Source organism: Platalea leucorodia (assembly GCF_965183815.1).
Source record: "Platalea leucorodia genome assembly, chromosome: 2".
Lineage (NCBI taxonomy): Eukaryota > Metazoa > Chordata > Aves > Pelecaniformes > Threskiornithidae > Platalea > Platalea leucorodia.
In genome coordinates this window covers 126,336,923-126,351,989 of record NC_138824.1, presented here as the reverse complement: position 1 = coordinate 126,351,989, position 15,067 = coordinate 126,336,923, and positions in this window count along the sequence as shown.

The following is a 15,067-nucleotide window of genomic DNA, read 5'->3' as shown; positions in this document are numbered from 1 at the left end:
GCTGTTTCAATGTTCATGCACAATGTTGTTTTATCATTTCTGAATCAAAAAAACTGTAAAAATGCCTTGATTTCATCTAAATGCAATGTTTCTAATGCTCTAAACCAAATGTTTGTGTGTGTGTGTGTGTGTGTTAAAATTTTATTTCACAGGAAATGTCAAAGTTGTTTGGCTTTGTTCTGGCTTAGAATGAAATCAAATCTTGATGTTGATTTCAGTATGGGGAGAACAAAAGAAAAAACAAAAGCCCTCAGTCTTCAGGTCTCTAACCTACTCTAGGAAAATTAGTGTTCTTATCTATGCTGGGATTTTCCCCCAAACTCCACCATAATGCACATACTTCTGCTGGTCATGGAAATGATAGATTTACCAGCACATTGGGGTAACAGTGTTCCCTATCACAAAGTATTGTCTAAATCTGTTGTGTAGGCAAAATATCAGGAACTGGTCTGTCAGCATGTCAGACTATTGGAGCTGGGCTCAACCAAAATTAGGCAAAGGTGAGAGAGATAAAATAAAGCAAAGCTCAGCAGAGCCATAAATTGCCAGAGAGAGATGCTCGTTTGCTTTTGGCAGAAAAGCCATTGCCTCTGATGCCAGCACTTCTTCATTCAGGACTACGAGAGTCCCTTTTGAGTTTGCTGATGAATCCTGGTCTGTCATCAGGCCTGAGACCTTTGTGCATCCATTCCATTGCTTTGATTAATCTGGGCAGCAGAGACACACATGCACAAACGCATATGCATCCAGTGATCCAGGCTGAAAGTGTTCCAGCCCAAAAAGGATTTTGAAGAGAAATTGCCTCAGGATTTTCAGATTCATGAGTCTTCAAGGGGCACCTTTTGAGATAAACTTAATTAAGCAAGTCATTCTATTAATCAGTTCTAATTACTCATGCAAATCACAAGTGCTCCGGCCTGTGGTTAAGTGAAACCTGATTTGATCCCAAGTGCAGCCAGGCTCAGTAAGTCCAGTGGGTATTTGCAAGAACGTGCCTTTACTGATCTTCCTGCTTCTCTCCAGGTACAATAAATTTCTGGAGACTGTAATGTGAATTGATTAGTTGTCATGGGCCATAATGCTATTACCCTAAACACTGCGAAAGAGGGGATGGAAAGCAGAGCATGGAGCACATGAACTCTTTCTCTCCATCCGTGTGGTATGCATGTGTGCCAGTGGACACGAGAAGGTCAAGGCTATGGGCACGTAACAGGGAAGGCTAGCTACGTGTGTGAAATCTCTTGCAAGTGAAATGAGCCATCCACCCCTTTCAAAGCACAGATCTGCAGTGGCTGTTTCCTGGGAACCAAGGAGCCAAATTGGTCAAAGGGACAGGACTCAGAGTAGTGCATGATCCTGTGTGACTTGGGGCCCTAATATGCCATTCTCCATCTTAATCCCACTATGTAAGACAGCTGTGAATAACTCAGTATTAGGCTGGCAGCAAATGTGGACAGCAGAGGTAAATGAGTGAGTGATTGCCGACTTCACCTTGATTGATTTGCGTAACATAGTCCTGTTGGTTAGAGGGCTGTGAACACGGGTTTGTTCTTTTCCTTGCCTTTAAAGTGTCAGCAGCATAAATATTCATTAGCATAAGAGTAGTGTTAACACTTCAAAAAGGCTCCAATTTCACAGAGTCTCAGCTGTGAGACCTAGGCCTTTGATTGCATCAGAGTTGAGAAACTCCTTTTTCTTGGCCTGGGATTTCCCTGGAACTGGGCTGCAGTCACCATCTCCAATGGACTGCACACAGAGGATGCCAGTGGAGCCAAGGGCTTTATCAGTACACCTTCATGGCAGAGCATGCTCTCTCCAGCAGCTTGAGCTGTATCTTATAATGCATCTTCCCTAGCCTGAGCTCAGTGGAGCTCAGCGGCTGGCTGAAGATCCCTCACATGGAAGCCCAGGCTTGTGGGTTTATTATTATTATTAATTTATTTGCATGCATGCTAACCCTGCACGCACACATCCATGTGCATTCTCCTCCCTTTTGCACTTGCTTGCATGACTGGCAAAATGAGCTACAAGCAGATAAAAATTGAAACACAGAAGAGAGCAAATTACAACATGTTCAATTATCTTTTTCGAAATCATTCTTCATCTCTGCTCTACTCAGCGCCTGGTAATGTTCCCTTTGCATCTGACAAGGGCATTTTTTTCCTCCCTTGTTTTGTCCCTTCTCTTGGGTGGCAGGGTGGTAAAGGAGCCAGGACTTGGGGAGAAGTCGTGTAACAGGCCAGATGATTCAGGCTGCACTAACTGGAGATCCAAAAGACCAACATTTTTTGGTCTCTGTTCAACAGCCTGCGTAAGGAGTTCTTTCTCCATTAATTGTAAATGTTTCTTCTTGTTACATGCAAATATTACAGTGGCAAACACTGATTCCCTCCCCACTGCTTTCTTGCCAGGGAGGCAGAGATAGCTTTGCCTTATTTACTTCCTTGCTGTTGTATTGCAAATTGCCACCCACTGCCAGCTTGCTGCGGGCCTCACCGAGGGCTTTGCTAATTAACGGGCTCCCTCTCCTGGCTCCTTGCAGCAGCCCTGCAAGATAAGAAGGGCTCAGTGCCCCAGGTAGCCCTGGCTGCCTCCAGTTTTGCTTCTCCTTTCAAGGGTTATGGATTTGTTGCTTCATTTCCAATTCCTTTGAGCAGGGAATTTTAGTATTGCTTCCGGATTGACAGGGCTGGCGCTGAAAGTTTTCTGCCTGTTTACAGGAGAGATGCTCCTTCCGTACCCCTGAAGGCTGGCACAAAGGGATCACCTTTTGGGTTGAGAGGAGGTTTTGTTCTTTATGGTCTATTTAGCTCTTGGCCTCTCTGCTGAGAAACTGTCAGTGAATATAGTGTCAAGTGTGGTAGTAATAGTTTTAATAATGAGGACACCTGTCTGCAGTAAAACAAGATTACATCAAGACATTTTATGCAGTTCACGTGTAAGTTAGGAATGACTTTTGGTGATGCCAGCAGGGGTTGCATTAGAGGATTGAACAATAAATGCAACAAATTGCCCATTAAAATTGGGAGAAATTTCTTCAAGTAATGAAACATATTTAAACATATGTATTATAAAGGTGAAACGGTTGAGCAGCTTCTAAGCCATATTAGGTCTGGTAAAGAGCATGATCAGCTTAAATCTGGAAAGGAATAGTTTGTGGTTTAAAGTAGAAGCAGATTTTTTTCTAATTGTTTGTTATTAGTATCCGTGTGGCAGAGTCAATTGGATGTCATCATACGGATAAGAAAAGGCTAGAGGAAAAGGACTGTAAGCAACCCAAAGGACTTGTAATACAAATACCTAGGCAAGACAAAGGATGGCAAGAAGTAATTTTTTTCATCCCTGTTTGTGGGAACTGTCCTACCTACAGTAGCTCAAAGACCTGTTGGGAGAACTGGAAACTTAGCCTGTCTCTTGGGAATCTTAGCCCAATATTCAGCTCTAAAACCATGTTTTCTTTTGGTTATTATGTATGTACATCTTTCTCAGGAAAGACTTGAGTCTGTCACATTAGTCATCCTCAGTCATTCTAGCAGGCACGAAGATATTCTTAAGCTATCAGTCCAAAAACTCAAATAAAAGAGCAGTGTATTGATGCTGAAAACCAAAGAGAGCACCTAATGGGAAAGAAATTGTACTTTTTACAACTTCACAAATACTAAACCACTGGCCCACAAAACCAGAGCAAGTAGGAATATCCTTTCATATTCTCTCCAGTTAATATATGGGAAAATAGGGACATAATAGGGCTGTTATTTAACCAGGATCACACACTAAACCAGGGATAACCTTTTTAAGAATTACATATTATCAAATATAGTGTCATTGTTCAAGCCAATAAAGTGCAAAATGCAGACAATCGTGGTGTTACATGAACTATAGTTGAGATGCTCCAAAGTGACCGTCAGTTTCTGGGACTTGCATTTTTTGAGTAGCAGTTCAAAACACCTTTAGCAAGAAGTCTGAAAAACTGAGTCCCTAAATCACTAGCCGTTTTTGCAAATGTAGGCCTAGGGCTTTTAAAATTCACTTCTAATAATTTAAAGTGTCATCCAGGGAAGTAACATTTGGGTTTACATTTATGGGGCCAATTGAATGTGTGATATAAATCTATATTATTCAGCAGTTACCCCAGGAGTGAATCTTGCAGAGATTTTTATCTTGACAGTAGCCCTTTAAAAGAAAAGGAACAGGAAGGCATTGAATTGGAACAACCCAGCATCTCTCTTGTGTTTGTCTTTGGTAAACACTGCAATTTATTTAAAGCACATGGAAGGGAGAAAAAATATGGCAAAGTTAAATCCCAACAAATTGTTTTGTATTTACAAATGAATTAGATTATTTGCATTTGTTGTGTTTTTGGGTTTCTTTGAAACTACAAATTAATGAGAAAAAATTATTTCCGAATCCTATTTTACTTAAAGGCGAGTTTAGTGAAGGCAATTTGCATGTAAATCAATGTTTACCTGACGCGCGCAATTTCCACAGTTAGATAAGCCATAACATGAAACAGATGAAAGACATGGGAACTGTATAAAAATTCTTTGAAAGATAATAGGCGGCAGTTTGCAATAAATATTCATTAAGTAAGAGGGTGCCCTGTTCTCTCTCTATGCTGCTATCCATATAGTGCTTACCTCTTTCCGACAGCCTCCTTGTTACATATCTTTGCTCTCCTATTTCTTCCTTATTTAATAATCTGTCTTCTTTCTTTACAGAGTAGCATGGGTCACTTTCATTATGGGATGCTCTGTGCATTTCCACCATTAGTCTGTACTTGTGTGATTTGTAATGCAGACCAGGAAAGAGGCATGTGAAAAATCAGCGGGAAGGTAAGAGCTAGTTCCAGGCCTGGGCAAAGCAAGCAGTTGCTGGGGGTAGTAGGCAACAGGGACAGGAGGGCAGCTGTGGCCCTGCTGTGACTCACCTGCCAGCTTTTCCTGCAGGACAGACTCAGCAAGCCACACTGCATGTCCTGCCACCACCCCACCGTGGCTGAGGGAGGATTGGGATGTAGGGCAGATGATGATGATGTGCAAGAAACTACTCCGACAGAGGCAGCAAGCTGAGCGACGACTTGGCTTTCCAGCCTTGTCCCTACCCCTCTCATTTTTGTGAAAAGCTTTTTCCTGCTGGTCCAGTCCTCATCTCTGGGACGGCAGTGTTTCATTTGGCTGATCCCAACATGTAAAGCCTTGAGCCAGCTCTCTAGGACACAGCCGTGAATAAAAGGATGACTGAAAGAAGTACAGACCAGAAGAAACCACGTGCCAAGTCTTGCATGCCTCGATGGTGTGGGTCACCCCTTTGATGGTTCTCACATACACAGGTAGCATCAGAGATGTTGCCAGAGACTTTAGAAGTCTTTGGGGCTTCTGTGAGTGACTGAGCATATTCATAATTTCACCCAAATATCTGATAATTCAACTGAGGTAGATCAGACAATTGTCACACTAAGAATATGGCTGATGTTCTAAAACCTGCGGTTTTAAAAGCAACTGGTATGTGACCAGTTGAAAGATCAAATGTTCCACGTTGCAGTGAATTCACACTGCATTTTATTGTATGTGTCTTCCTGCTACCATTATCATTGTAGTGTCTGATCGCATGCCTAGGGAGCCATCAAAAGCTGTGATGTATGGCCAGATTGTGGACTGGCAATATGCTGTGAAATTATAATAGCGGGAGGTTTGCAACATATCTGTGAGGGCTGTGTTCCCACTCCCCAAAATAAGCTCTTTTCTCAAATGACTGATCTCATGTTTGATAGGCAGTATGCTACTCACGTGCTGCACTGCAGGATTTCCACATGAGCAGCAAACACGCACACGTTTGCTCAGGTGGCTCCTGCAGAGCAGACCTTCTTTAGCACAGACCTAGCTGAAGCCCATCACTTCCCACTGCAGCAGGACTGTGGGCTGGTGGGACCCTGCTGTCCTCACTATTGAAGTCCTGATCCCATCACTTTGTCAATTGTATAAGAGTCATCTGTCATCTTCCTTTCCTAAATTTCATCTCATTCCATCCCACCAGCTTGCAGGACTCCAGCCAGAACATGCCTCTGGGGCTTGGTCTGTCCTTGGGAACAGTCATCATCTTTCCTGCTGCTGCCTCCTGCGCCTGTATTGTAGAGCTCTGTGACCACTTTCAGACACAAAGCCAACTCCATTCGCTCACGCTCTCTATTTACATTTAATATCCCTTAAATGATTAAAGCAAACATTCCTAATTAAATGTTAACGTGCTGTAAGTATTTGCAGCCAGTGTACTGGCCGCTCCTCTAATCTCATATATGTGGACATAGCACCTGGACTTAAGGAGGAAATTACTTTTTGAAAGTTTGATGGAGGAAGCACGAATAACTTATCCAGTCATTCCCATTAAGTTTACTCTTTGCCCTTGGGAAGATCATTGTGCTGCTGGGTGCTCAGCGCTCTAAGACCTAAGTCTGTGTGTGGCCAGGGGTTCATGTGGTTGGCTCAGCACAGGACAGAATCAAGCCTGCAGAAGACTCTGTGTGCAAACCTCCGAACAGTGGGCTGAAGGAACAAGGAGCAAATCACATCATTATACAAATAGGAATTAGATGTGGATTGAAGTAGTTATTAAAAAAAAAAAAAAAAAAAAAGGCCATTTGCTCTTTAAAGAGACACCAGCAGGTTGGATTGTTTGCATTTCTCAGTTTGCTTTTAATTCCAATTTAATGGTAGAGTTTTGTGGGTTTCCTTTTTCCTCCAAAAAAGGTTCCTCCCCACCCTTGTTAGACTGTGCCAACACCTCTTCTGTGGTGTTTCACTATTTACGGCGACATCCATTGCTGTAGTCGATGTAATTACTGAGGAAGGTGTTTCCGCAGTTTCACTCCCTCTGCTGACTACTTCTGCAACACCAACGTTAACGGAGCTTAAGAGGTGGTGGGATTTGCTACAGCGCCAGAGTATATGTTGGGCAGCGCTGTAACAGTGATACAACCGCATGCGCCCTCTGTGATTTGATTTCTTTCCTCCACCCCACACCAACTCTGAGATACACAGACATGAAACTGTTGCACTTGCCCATTTTTTCCACTTTGCCTCACTCTTCTAAATTTTGAAATTTGTTGGACTGTGAGGTGTTTGAGAGACACTTTTCCTTTGAGTTCACTGCAGTATTTCAGAGATGCGCTCCCTGTTCTTGCTTTCCGTTGTGATGCGTGACTTTATTCTTTTGTAATTTTTGTTCCTTCAGTGTTAAAGGTCAGTCTCTTGGAAACAATTTGTTTTCTTTTTATGCAGACAAGACAGATGAGATTAAATTATATTATTAGTCCAATATATGTTTCTCTCCATGCACACGTTCCCCATGCACAATATTTTGGCTCATTCCAATTACGTCAGTGTTCAATATTTGAGGAGATGGGTGACAACTATTCACATCTTGGCTAATGAGAACATCTGAACTTGCTTAGGATCTGAAACAGCAGACTCTGCCCTTGTGTGATTCCATTCCAGTATAGCTCCTGTGAACTATTGATTCTCAGTCCCTCAAATTGCAGATCCTAAAGCACTGAAGTATCAGCCATAAAAACAGTTGCAACCCATCTCCAGATTGAACAGTTACTGACGGAAGGCAAGGTGGTAACAGAAGTACTTTCTTCTGCTGTCAGGAAGACAGCTTCTTATGAGTGCTTCCTATATTGAGGTCGTCATCTAAATCTTTTGTCATTATGCTGGAGATGATGTTGATTTTCTTTGCTTGATGGCACAGTGTAGTTGGTTGGATTCTACTCACCTAGGAGCTCCAGAGACACAGCAAAGGTCTCCTGAATTTGTTCAAGCCTGCTCTTCGAGGTGTTTTACCTTTTATTAAAAGAGCTGTATGTGTTCACCAAGCTATAGAGAAAAAGTTCATCAAGGTAGAGAAGAGAGTCTCTCTCTGTAGTCCCTTCGACATGCCAGTCATCAGGGTTGTAGACATACATGAATAAATGATGGCACCTACTGGTGGCTGACCCCACAGAGCAGGTGAGAATCTACTCCAGCTATTAAATATGAAATAAGGAACCGAATACTCGCTCGTCAAATGCTTGCTTAGTTGGCAAGGGCCTGGGGTTTCACAGCTGATGACTCAATATCCTAATCCCAGCTCTCTAGATGTGTCTGTGTCCTTGTAGACAACAAACTGGATACACTTGCCAAGGTAAATAGAAATGATCTTGATGAAGAAAAAAAGCTGTGCCTCCTAGGTGCAAAACAAGGTTTGCTCAGCTTCCCCATGGTAACACCTAAGGCCTGGGGTACTAGAAATACTATATTCATTGGTACTGAATGGCTCTTTGCTGGAACTTATTCAGGACTGTTTCAGGAAGGGTGAGCAAGTCCCCTCATGGCTTTGTTTTAGAAGACTTACAAGGCAAACTCTCAAGTCACCTTCATTCATGTCAAGTTCCCGCAGGATAAAAAACAGCATGAAACAGAAGCTGCAGTTATAGCTTTTGTTTAAGAGGATGCTGTCAAGCCCTTTAAGTACAAATACCAAACATGTCTTCAAAGTTCTGAATTCTCCTGGGGACCATGCTCTATATTCCACTACAGTCGTCTTGCTTTTTAAAACCAGTCCTCTGGTATTTAGTAATCTGAAGGAAATACAAGACCCTTTCAAGCAGAGATAAAAAACCTGCTCACAGTTGATAGCATGGAAAACTAGTCCGGTATTCTGGGCAGCAGCTTAACTTTGTGAGGTCTATGTTCAAATCCCCAGTGCCCACGGTTAGTTTTTTTAACAGCAATTCACATGCATGCTAATTTTTCCCTGCCTCAGTTCTCCACCCATAAAATGGGGCGAGAGGTTTGTGAAGATAAATGTTTGCAGTGTTGTGTAGAGCTCACATCCTGAGATGACAGACTTGTAAGCAAGCAACTAAAATTCTCCTGAGTAGAAGTCAAAGTTTCACATTGGTTCCCATGTTCTTTACTGCTGCTGAGCATTCAGGTGATTAAAGTTAAGTATTTGCATGCCACTGTCAAGTTTTGATTAATGTAAAAATATTTACTTGCACAAGGAAATAGAGTTCAAAAGAAGCAGTATTTCATGTATTTTAGATCAGCCAGTTAGGAGACAGAAGCTGTGCTATGTGACGCAGGTGAACATTGCAAATCACTCCAAGTATTGAATAGTTACATGGATGTTTATTGCCACTAGCTCTAGAAAGGCACAGGGGCTATGTTTCAGCTACACTGGAGAAAAACACTACTTCTGACTCATCTGAAGAGGTCATATGCAAGGTACAAAAATAAAATTAGGGAGTGTGGTTTAAGGAGCTGAGTAGATGACCTTGATCATTTCATCCAAAGGTCATATGACACCTTCTGATAAGTACAAAGAGAAACGTAAGTCCTTGCCTTTTTCTGTGCAGTTTACAAACCAGTGCAACTGATAAGAATGTTTTGCATTGCACAGTTCATCCAATACCAGAAAACAGCACCCTTAGAAGAGGTATTTATACAACATATTAAATATAATTTTACTGCATTTCATAAATTTCTAATTTTCACAATAATTGATATTTTTCATACTCCTGCCTTAGAAGTCCTGTGATTATGGTATAATCGCAGGTTTCTTATGTCTGAATGGAAAATATTCTTTTTCTTGTAGTTGTGAAAAAGAACTTGAAAGCATGACTCATAAAGGCTCAAAACCTAAATTTCAAATTAGAAAGCCAACACATATGTTTTCAAATCTCATGGTCTTTAAGCCAATCTTGGGATTATTTTTCTAGGCTTAGCTCATTATTTTTGACTGTCTGGGGCTTGTGATTCTGTAGGCTAATGTTGAAGGCTTGCCTGATGCCATTGTGCCTGTTCAGCTTTGTATATGTATGCTAGAGTAGCTTCAGTAAGGGTTGTGGTGGCGATGTTCTTGTTATTATTGTATGTCTGATATTTTCTTCACTTCACTGGGGAGCCATATCTTTTTAAAAACAGATTTAAATGAAATGCTTAGGGTGTCTGTACCTGCAGAATATTCATACTGCCTTTTAGATTGTTCTGGGATTGGGAATCACAGCCAAGGGGCAAATATTAACATATCTTTGAACCTTATGAACCTCCTGAGAAATGTTATAGCACTAACATTCAATATCCACCAAATTATTGAGAATTATATGACACCTATCAGTCACTTTGATGTTCATGGGACCTGAGCAGTCTATCTGACTCACCCCTTGCCTTGTGACCAGTCTACCCTTGAGTAAAGTAATCCTCTCTTCCAAGCCTTCCTTGCCGATTGCAGCATATCTCTCTCTTTTTCGTGAATATGTTTCCTTGCCACTTCTATTCCCTCTCACAAAGCTGCTTCAGCCTAGACTGTCTCTGCTCCTGTGCCCTATTCCCTTCTCCAGTTGATAATTCTGCAACCTATGCTGGCCAGCAGAGCCCCATCACCATGACTAGCTCCAGTGACCTCAAGATGGATTGTTGTCTTTTGTATTTGCAGCCCTTTTGCACTCCACTGGGGTGGCTCAGCTGGTTCCTCTTCCTTGTTACCAGCACCATAAAGCAGCCTGCACGTTGCACAGCCAGGTACCCCCAGATGAGCACAGCACTGATCTCTTTGTGGTGATTTTGCTGCCTGTCAGCAATTTCTTGCTTGCAGCATCCAGAAAATTTTACGTTTTATCTAAGCCAAAGTCACTAGTTCTGTAGCATGTGTAGAAGGAGACAGTTTATTTATTTTAGGAAGTCAAATACGTCCCCACCCATGTGACACTGTAATTTTTCTTCTGTAGAGAGACCCTTGATAATACATTAGTGGGAGTCACAAAGGATTTTTTAACCTACTTGAGATTTATTTAAATCTTCATATTTCATTTTTTAAAGAATCCAACTGATTAAAATCCACAATATTTTCGGTTACAAAAGTTTTGACAGTATAAATCTAATTTTTGCATTTTCTTATATCATTAAACTGTTCTACTCTATGCTAATGCTTAGTAAAGAGGGTTATTAGCACTGAGGGCGAACCTTAAAAGGGTTGGAGGTTTGATTCATCTATGAAGCACCGACAAATTTGGATTAATTATTCAAACCTAATCCAAACCTCTCGAGTCTGGGCTGGAAGTCTCAAGAGAACAGGTTAGCTTGTGGGATTTCCAGTGCTGCCTGCCTAGCTTTCTGATGAGCCTACATAACCAGTAAAACCTTTTAAATGTACCACCTTTCTAAATTATGTGTGTATTTTAGATTCAGCGTCGTTCAGGTGCAGCTGGTGCTTAAGCTTTTCAGCATGGGCGAGAAATGTTCTCCTATCACAGTTCTGCCTTTGCTTTGGTACAGTACCTAGCACCTCTGGCATCAAGGATCAGGAACTTAGAACAGCAGAGAACAGACTCCTAAGATCGATGCCTTTAGAAAGAGAAATCCACAGTCATGTTTCTTACATTGCTAGAGGTGTAAATTGCCCCAAATATTCTGAGCTATTTTTTTTGTTGGGGAGTGATTCTGCTGTGAAAAGGTTAGCATTTATTTAGCCTGACAAATAGCTCTGATCTTCCTAAAACTCACCATTTAAAACTGTGTACCTACTTAATATTTGATCCTAAATCTGCTTCCAGTTAAGTCTCCTGATGATTAGATGTTCTAGGACAGTAAGAAATAGTCCTGTGTCTGGGTAGAAATATATAGCCTGTCAAGACAAAAATTATGCTCTGAGGGACAAGCACTGAGTCTAGCTTTATGTTTGCAGAGCAGTTAGCACAGCAGGGTCCCTATCTTGATTTGAGACCTCTAGGAACTACTACAAGATAAATATCAAATGATAACTCACGCCATTCTGCAAGAGGACTACAGATTTTCAAGGAACACCAGGGAGTTTTGATTTTATGACCCCAAGAGGAATAGCACAGACTTTTCTCTCCATATAATGGACAGGGATAGTTGGGGTTTCTTGCTCAGTGACAGGCCAGCAGGCAATGCCGACCTGTGCGTCTGACCTGTTATCAAAATTCCTCCAGCTTCTCAGGTACCCTGATTTCAGAGCAGTTAAAAGGCAGTTCAATGGCACTCTGTAGAAGGTAGGACATTCATACCTGTTTCTGGGATGCAGGCAGAAAGCGTCACAGCTCATGGGTTTTGCAGTAAAAGGCAATTAATTATCACCTCAATGACCTCCTTTGCTATCAAATCACTACTCAAATGATTTTACTACTATTTATAATGAGGCCAGATCCTGACTATTTTATCCAGTGATTTCAGTGAAAGGTGATGGGTGCTCAGTACATTAGAAAATCTTATTTTATGGTTGTGCCACCTGACTTCAGGAATCTGCTTTTATACGTGTATGTGTATTTTTATACTGCTCCTCTGCTCTGCCTGCATGTCATTTGGGAAGTCTGGTGCTTAATGTGATCCAGTGAAAATAAGACTCAGAAAGTATCAGTATATTCTGATATGTTCTGTGGCTGGAGATCTGAGTAAAACTTAGCTTTTGTGCTCTCGAGCACTTCTGGAAATCAGAAAGCGGTTTGTTTGTTTTCTCATTTTCAAGAGAATGAATTATGCAGCCACCCCCCTGACTTAAAACACTTGGGTGGACATCACTCTGATGATAGTTATAGTAAAAGACATTTTGTAAAGCAGTAGTTTTTAAAAAGTAAGGTTCATCTTGATGATGAGGTGTGGGACTGGGAGCAGCAGCTTCATGGATTCCCTTCCTCTGCCCTCTCTTTTTCTGGAGAAGAAAATGGTGGCAGCAAGACCTGGAGGAGCTGCCCCTTCTCCCTTCCACTGGGTTTTAGTGCTGGGACCCAGCTCTGTGGAGCTCTGCACACCCTGGAGATCCTTTTTGCTACGGCTGCTGCTTTTACTTCTGTCATGAGTCCCAAAGGCAGAAGAGTCAGAAAGGAGGAGAGAGCAGGCAAGCAGACTAGGGCACCCTGTTTCTCCTAAGCAGTCATTTCCTCTCTTTCACCAGTGAGCAAGACAACTCTCTGGTGCTGTCACGGATGCTTCCCTTCTAATGTCTTCCAAGAAACCGCAGCTCCCATAATCATTCCTGCACCTTTCTTAGCATGATTTCAGTCCCCACAGCTGCTAGCGACTCACTCCAGTGGCCCCCAGTAAGATCTGAGTCTCCCTTTCCAGCTCCTTGGGTTGCAATGATGAAGGAAAGGAGGAGGAAAGGTAGCCGTGGGAAGCCTAAGTAGGAAAGATGGGGATTCAGTGTCAAACTAAGGATGGAGAGAAGGGATGAGGGAACAGGGGAGGGTTGGATGCAGATGTCTGGCAAAGGCAGAGAAGGTAGGAAAAATAATGCTGTCCGAAAGGGATGGGAACCAAGTCTAAAGGATCCATTGTTGTCACTGGTATTTTGTCTGTATCTGTAGCTGAAACAAAGAAGCAAACAGAAAAAAAAAAAAAAGAAAACTCTAAAGACATGCATAGCCTCATTAAAATGAAGGAAGAAGGAGCACAGAGCCTCCAAGCTTCTGAAGAACGGCAGGAGGGGTCTAGTATTGTCAAGCGAGGGGAAAAAAGGAAAAGCTGTGCTCTCTCTGCTGTACCCATGCTCCATTTCTGTTTTAAGTACGGGTAAAACTAAGGAGAAATCAAAATTGCTTACTCTTTCCCCTTACTGAATTAGAGTTTGGAGGCAACATCTCCAGTTGTTAGTCCAGTCAGTCTTCTGGTTTCTATACTACCCATTGTGCTTCAAGGTCCACTTGTATGGTTTGGAAGGGAAGGGACGTGCCCTATTGACCATCCTTTGCATGGAGTCATTGTTCCATGATCTGTTGGGGAAGGAGGTTTTGGGTCCACAGCTCCTTAGGCAATTAGCAGTTAAAGAATTAACTTGTTCTTTAAGAAAGCTCAAGTTTCTTATCTCCTCTTGTCTAAGGAACAGCCTTGACTTAAGGTGACTCAAGTCGCAGCATGCCTTTTTCATCCTCTTACTCTCCAGACCAAGTTGTCCAACATGACTTCTTTCTATCTTCCTTAGCTAAATTGTACTGCCTGTCTTTCAGATTTTCTCGGCTCCTCCAGCTGCATGTGGTGGCTTTGGTAAGGCCTCGATGGCAGGGGAGAGCTCTCTCCATGGGGAATATGCATTCTTCCTTCAAAAGTGTTCTTGGTTTGGGGTTTAGGTATTTTATTTTAGGTGTTTTTCCATATTCTGTGTTCATGGGTTGTGGTAGTGGCCCTACTAACAGCTGTCCACCCACTCAACAGAGAGACAGACAGAGCAACCAGAAAACAAACAACACACGAAATGAAATTCAAAATGTGTTCAGAGAAACATGCTACTTCAAAGGCAAGCATAGAAGTCCCCCCGGAGCTCATTACTGTAGTCAGTGGAGGGGAGGGGTAAGGGAGAGCACGGAGTGGGAAACAGTGTGCATCCTTTTCCAGCAACTACGATGAACATTGCAGCCTGTGAATAACCCCCCTATCTCTTTCTGTGGGCCCACAGACCCTGGTCTCCTCTCCATCTTAACACCTCAGTCTCCTCAGAGATGGGCTGGGCAGATGTAGTGGGGAAAGATGCTCGCTGTCAGACACACTTACATGAATTCTCCTCCAAGTAAAGTATGATTCATATAGACAACCTTCATTGTAGTAGATCTTGCCAGTGCCATGTGAGCACACTGGAAGCCTCACCACCAGGAGGTGAGACCAGTATCTATGGCTCGTTTGCTTCTCGGTCTCTCCTGGCCCTGTCAACCTGGAAGGCAAGTGAAATCTGACTGTGGTTGTAGATGGTGTGCCCTTTGGGCATTTGGGAATTGGTTTATATGAGACCTGTCAAATTAATTTCAGATGGACTGCTATCTTGGGATCATAGCCTTTCTGTGAATTCCTTTAGCCAGTGAGCTTGCAGGTTCCCCTGCAAAAATAGAGGTTATTCTGAAATGATCTGCATTTTTTTAAACTCTGCTGGCTCCTGTTTTGTAACTCTTGTCACTTCAGGCTGTTCAGCTGGTCTGTCTTTCATAACAGCTCAAAAGAAAAGTGAGAGTAAGGCAAGTAGCTAATGGTTCATCTCACAAAAATTGGCCCTGCTTCTTCGGTTCTTCCTGAGGTAGACATCTCGC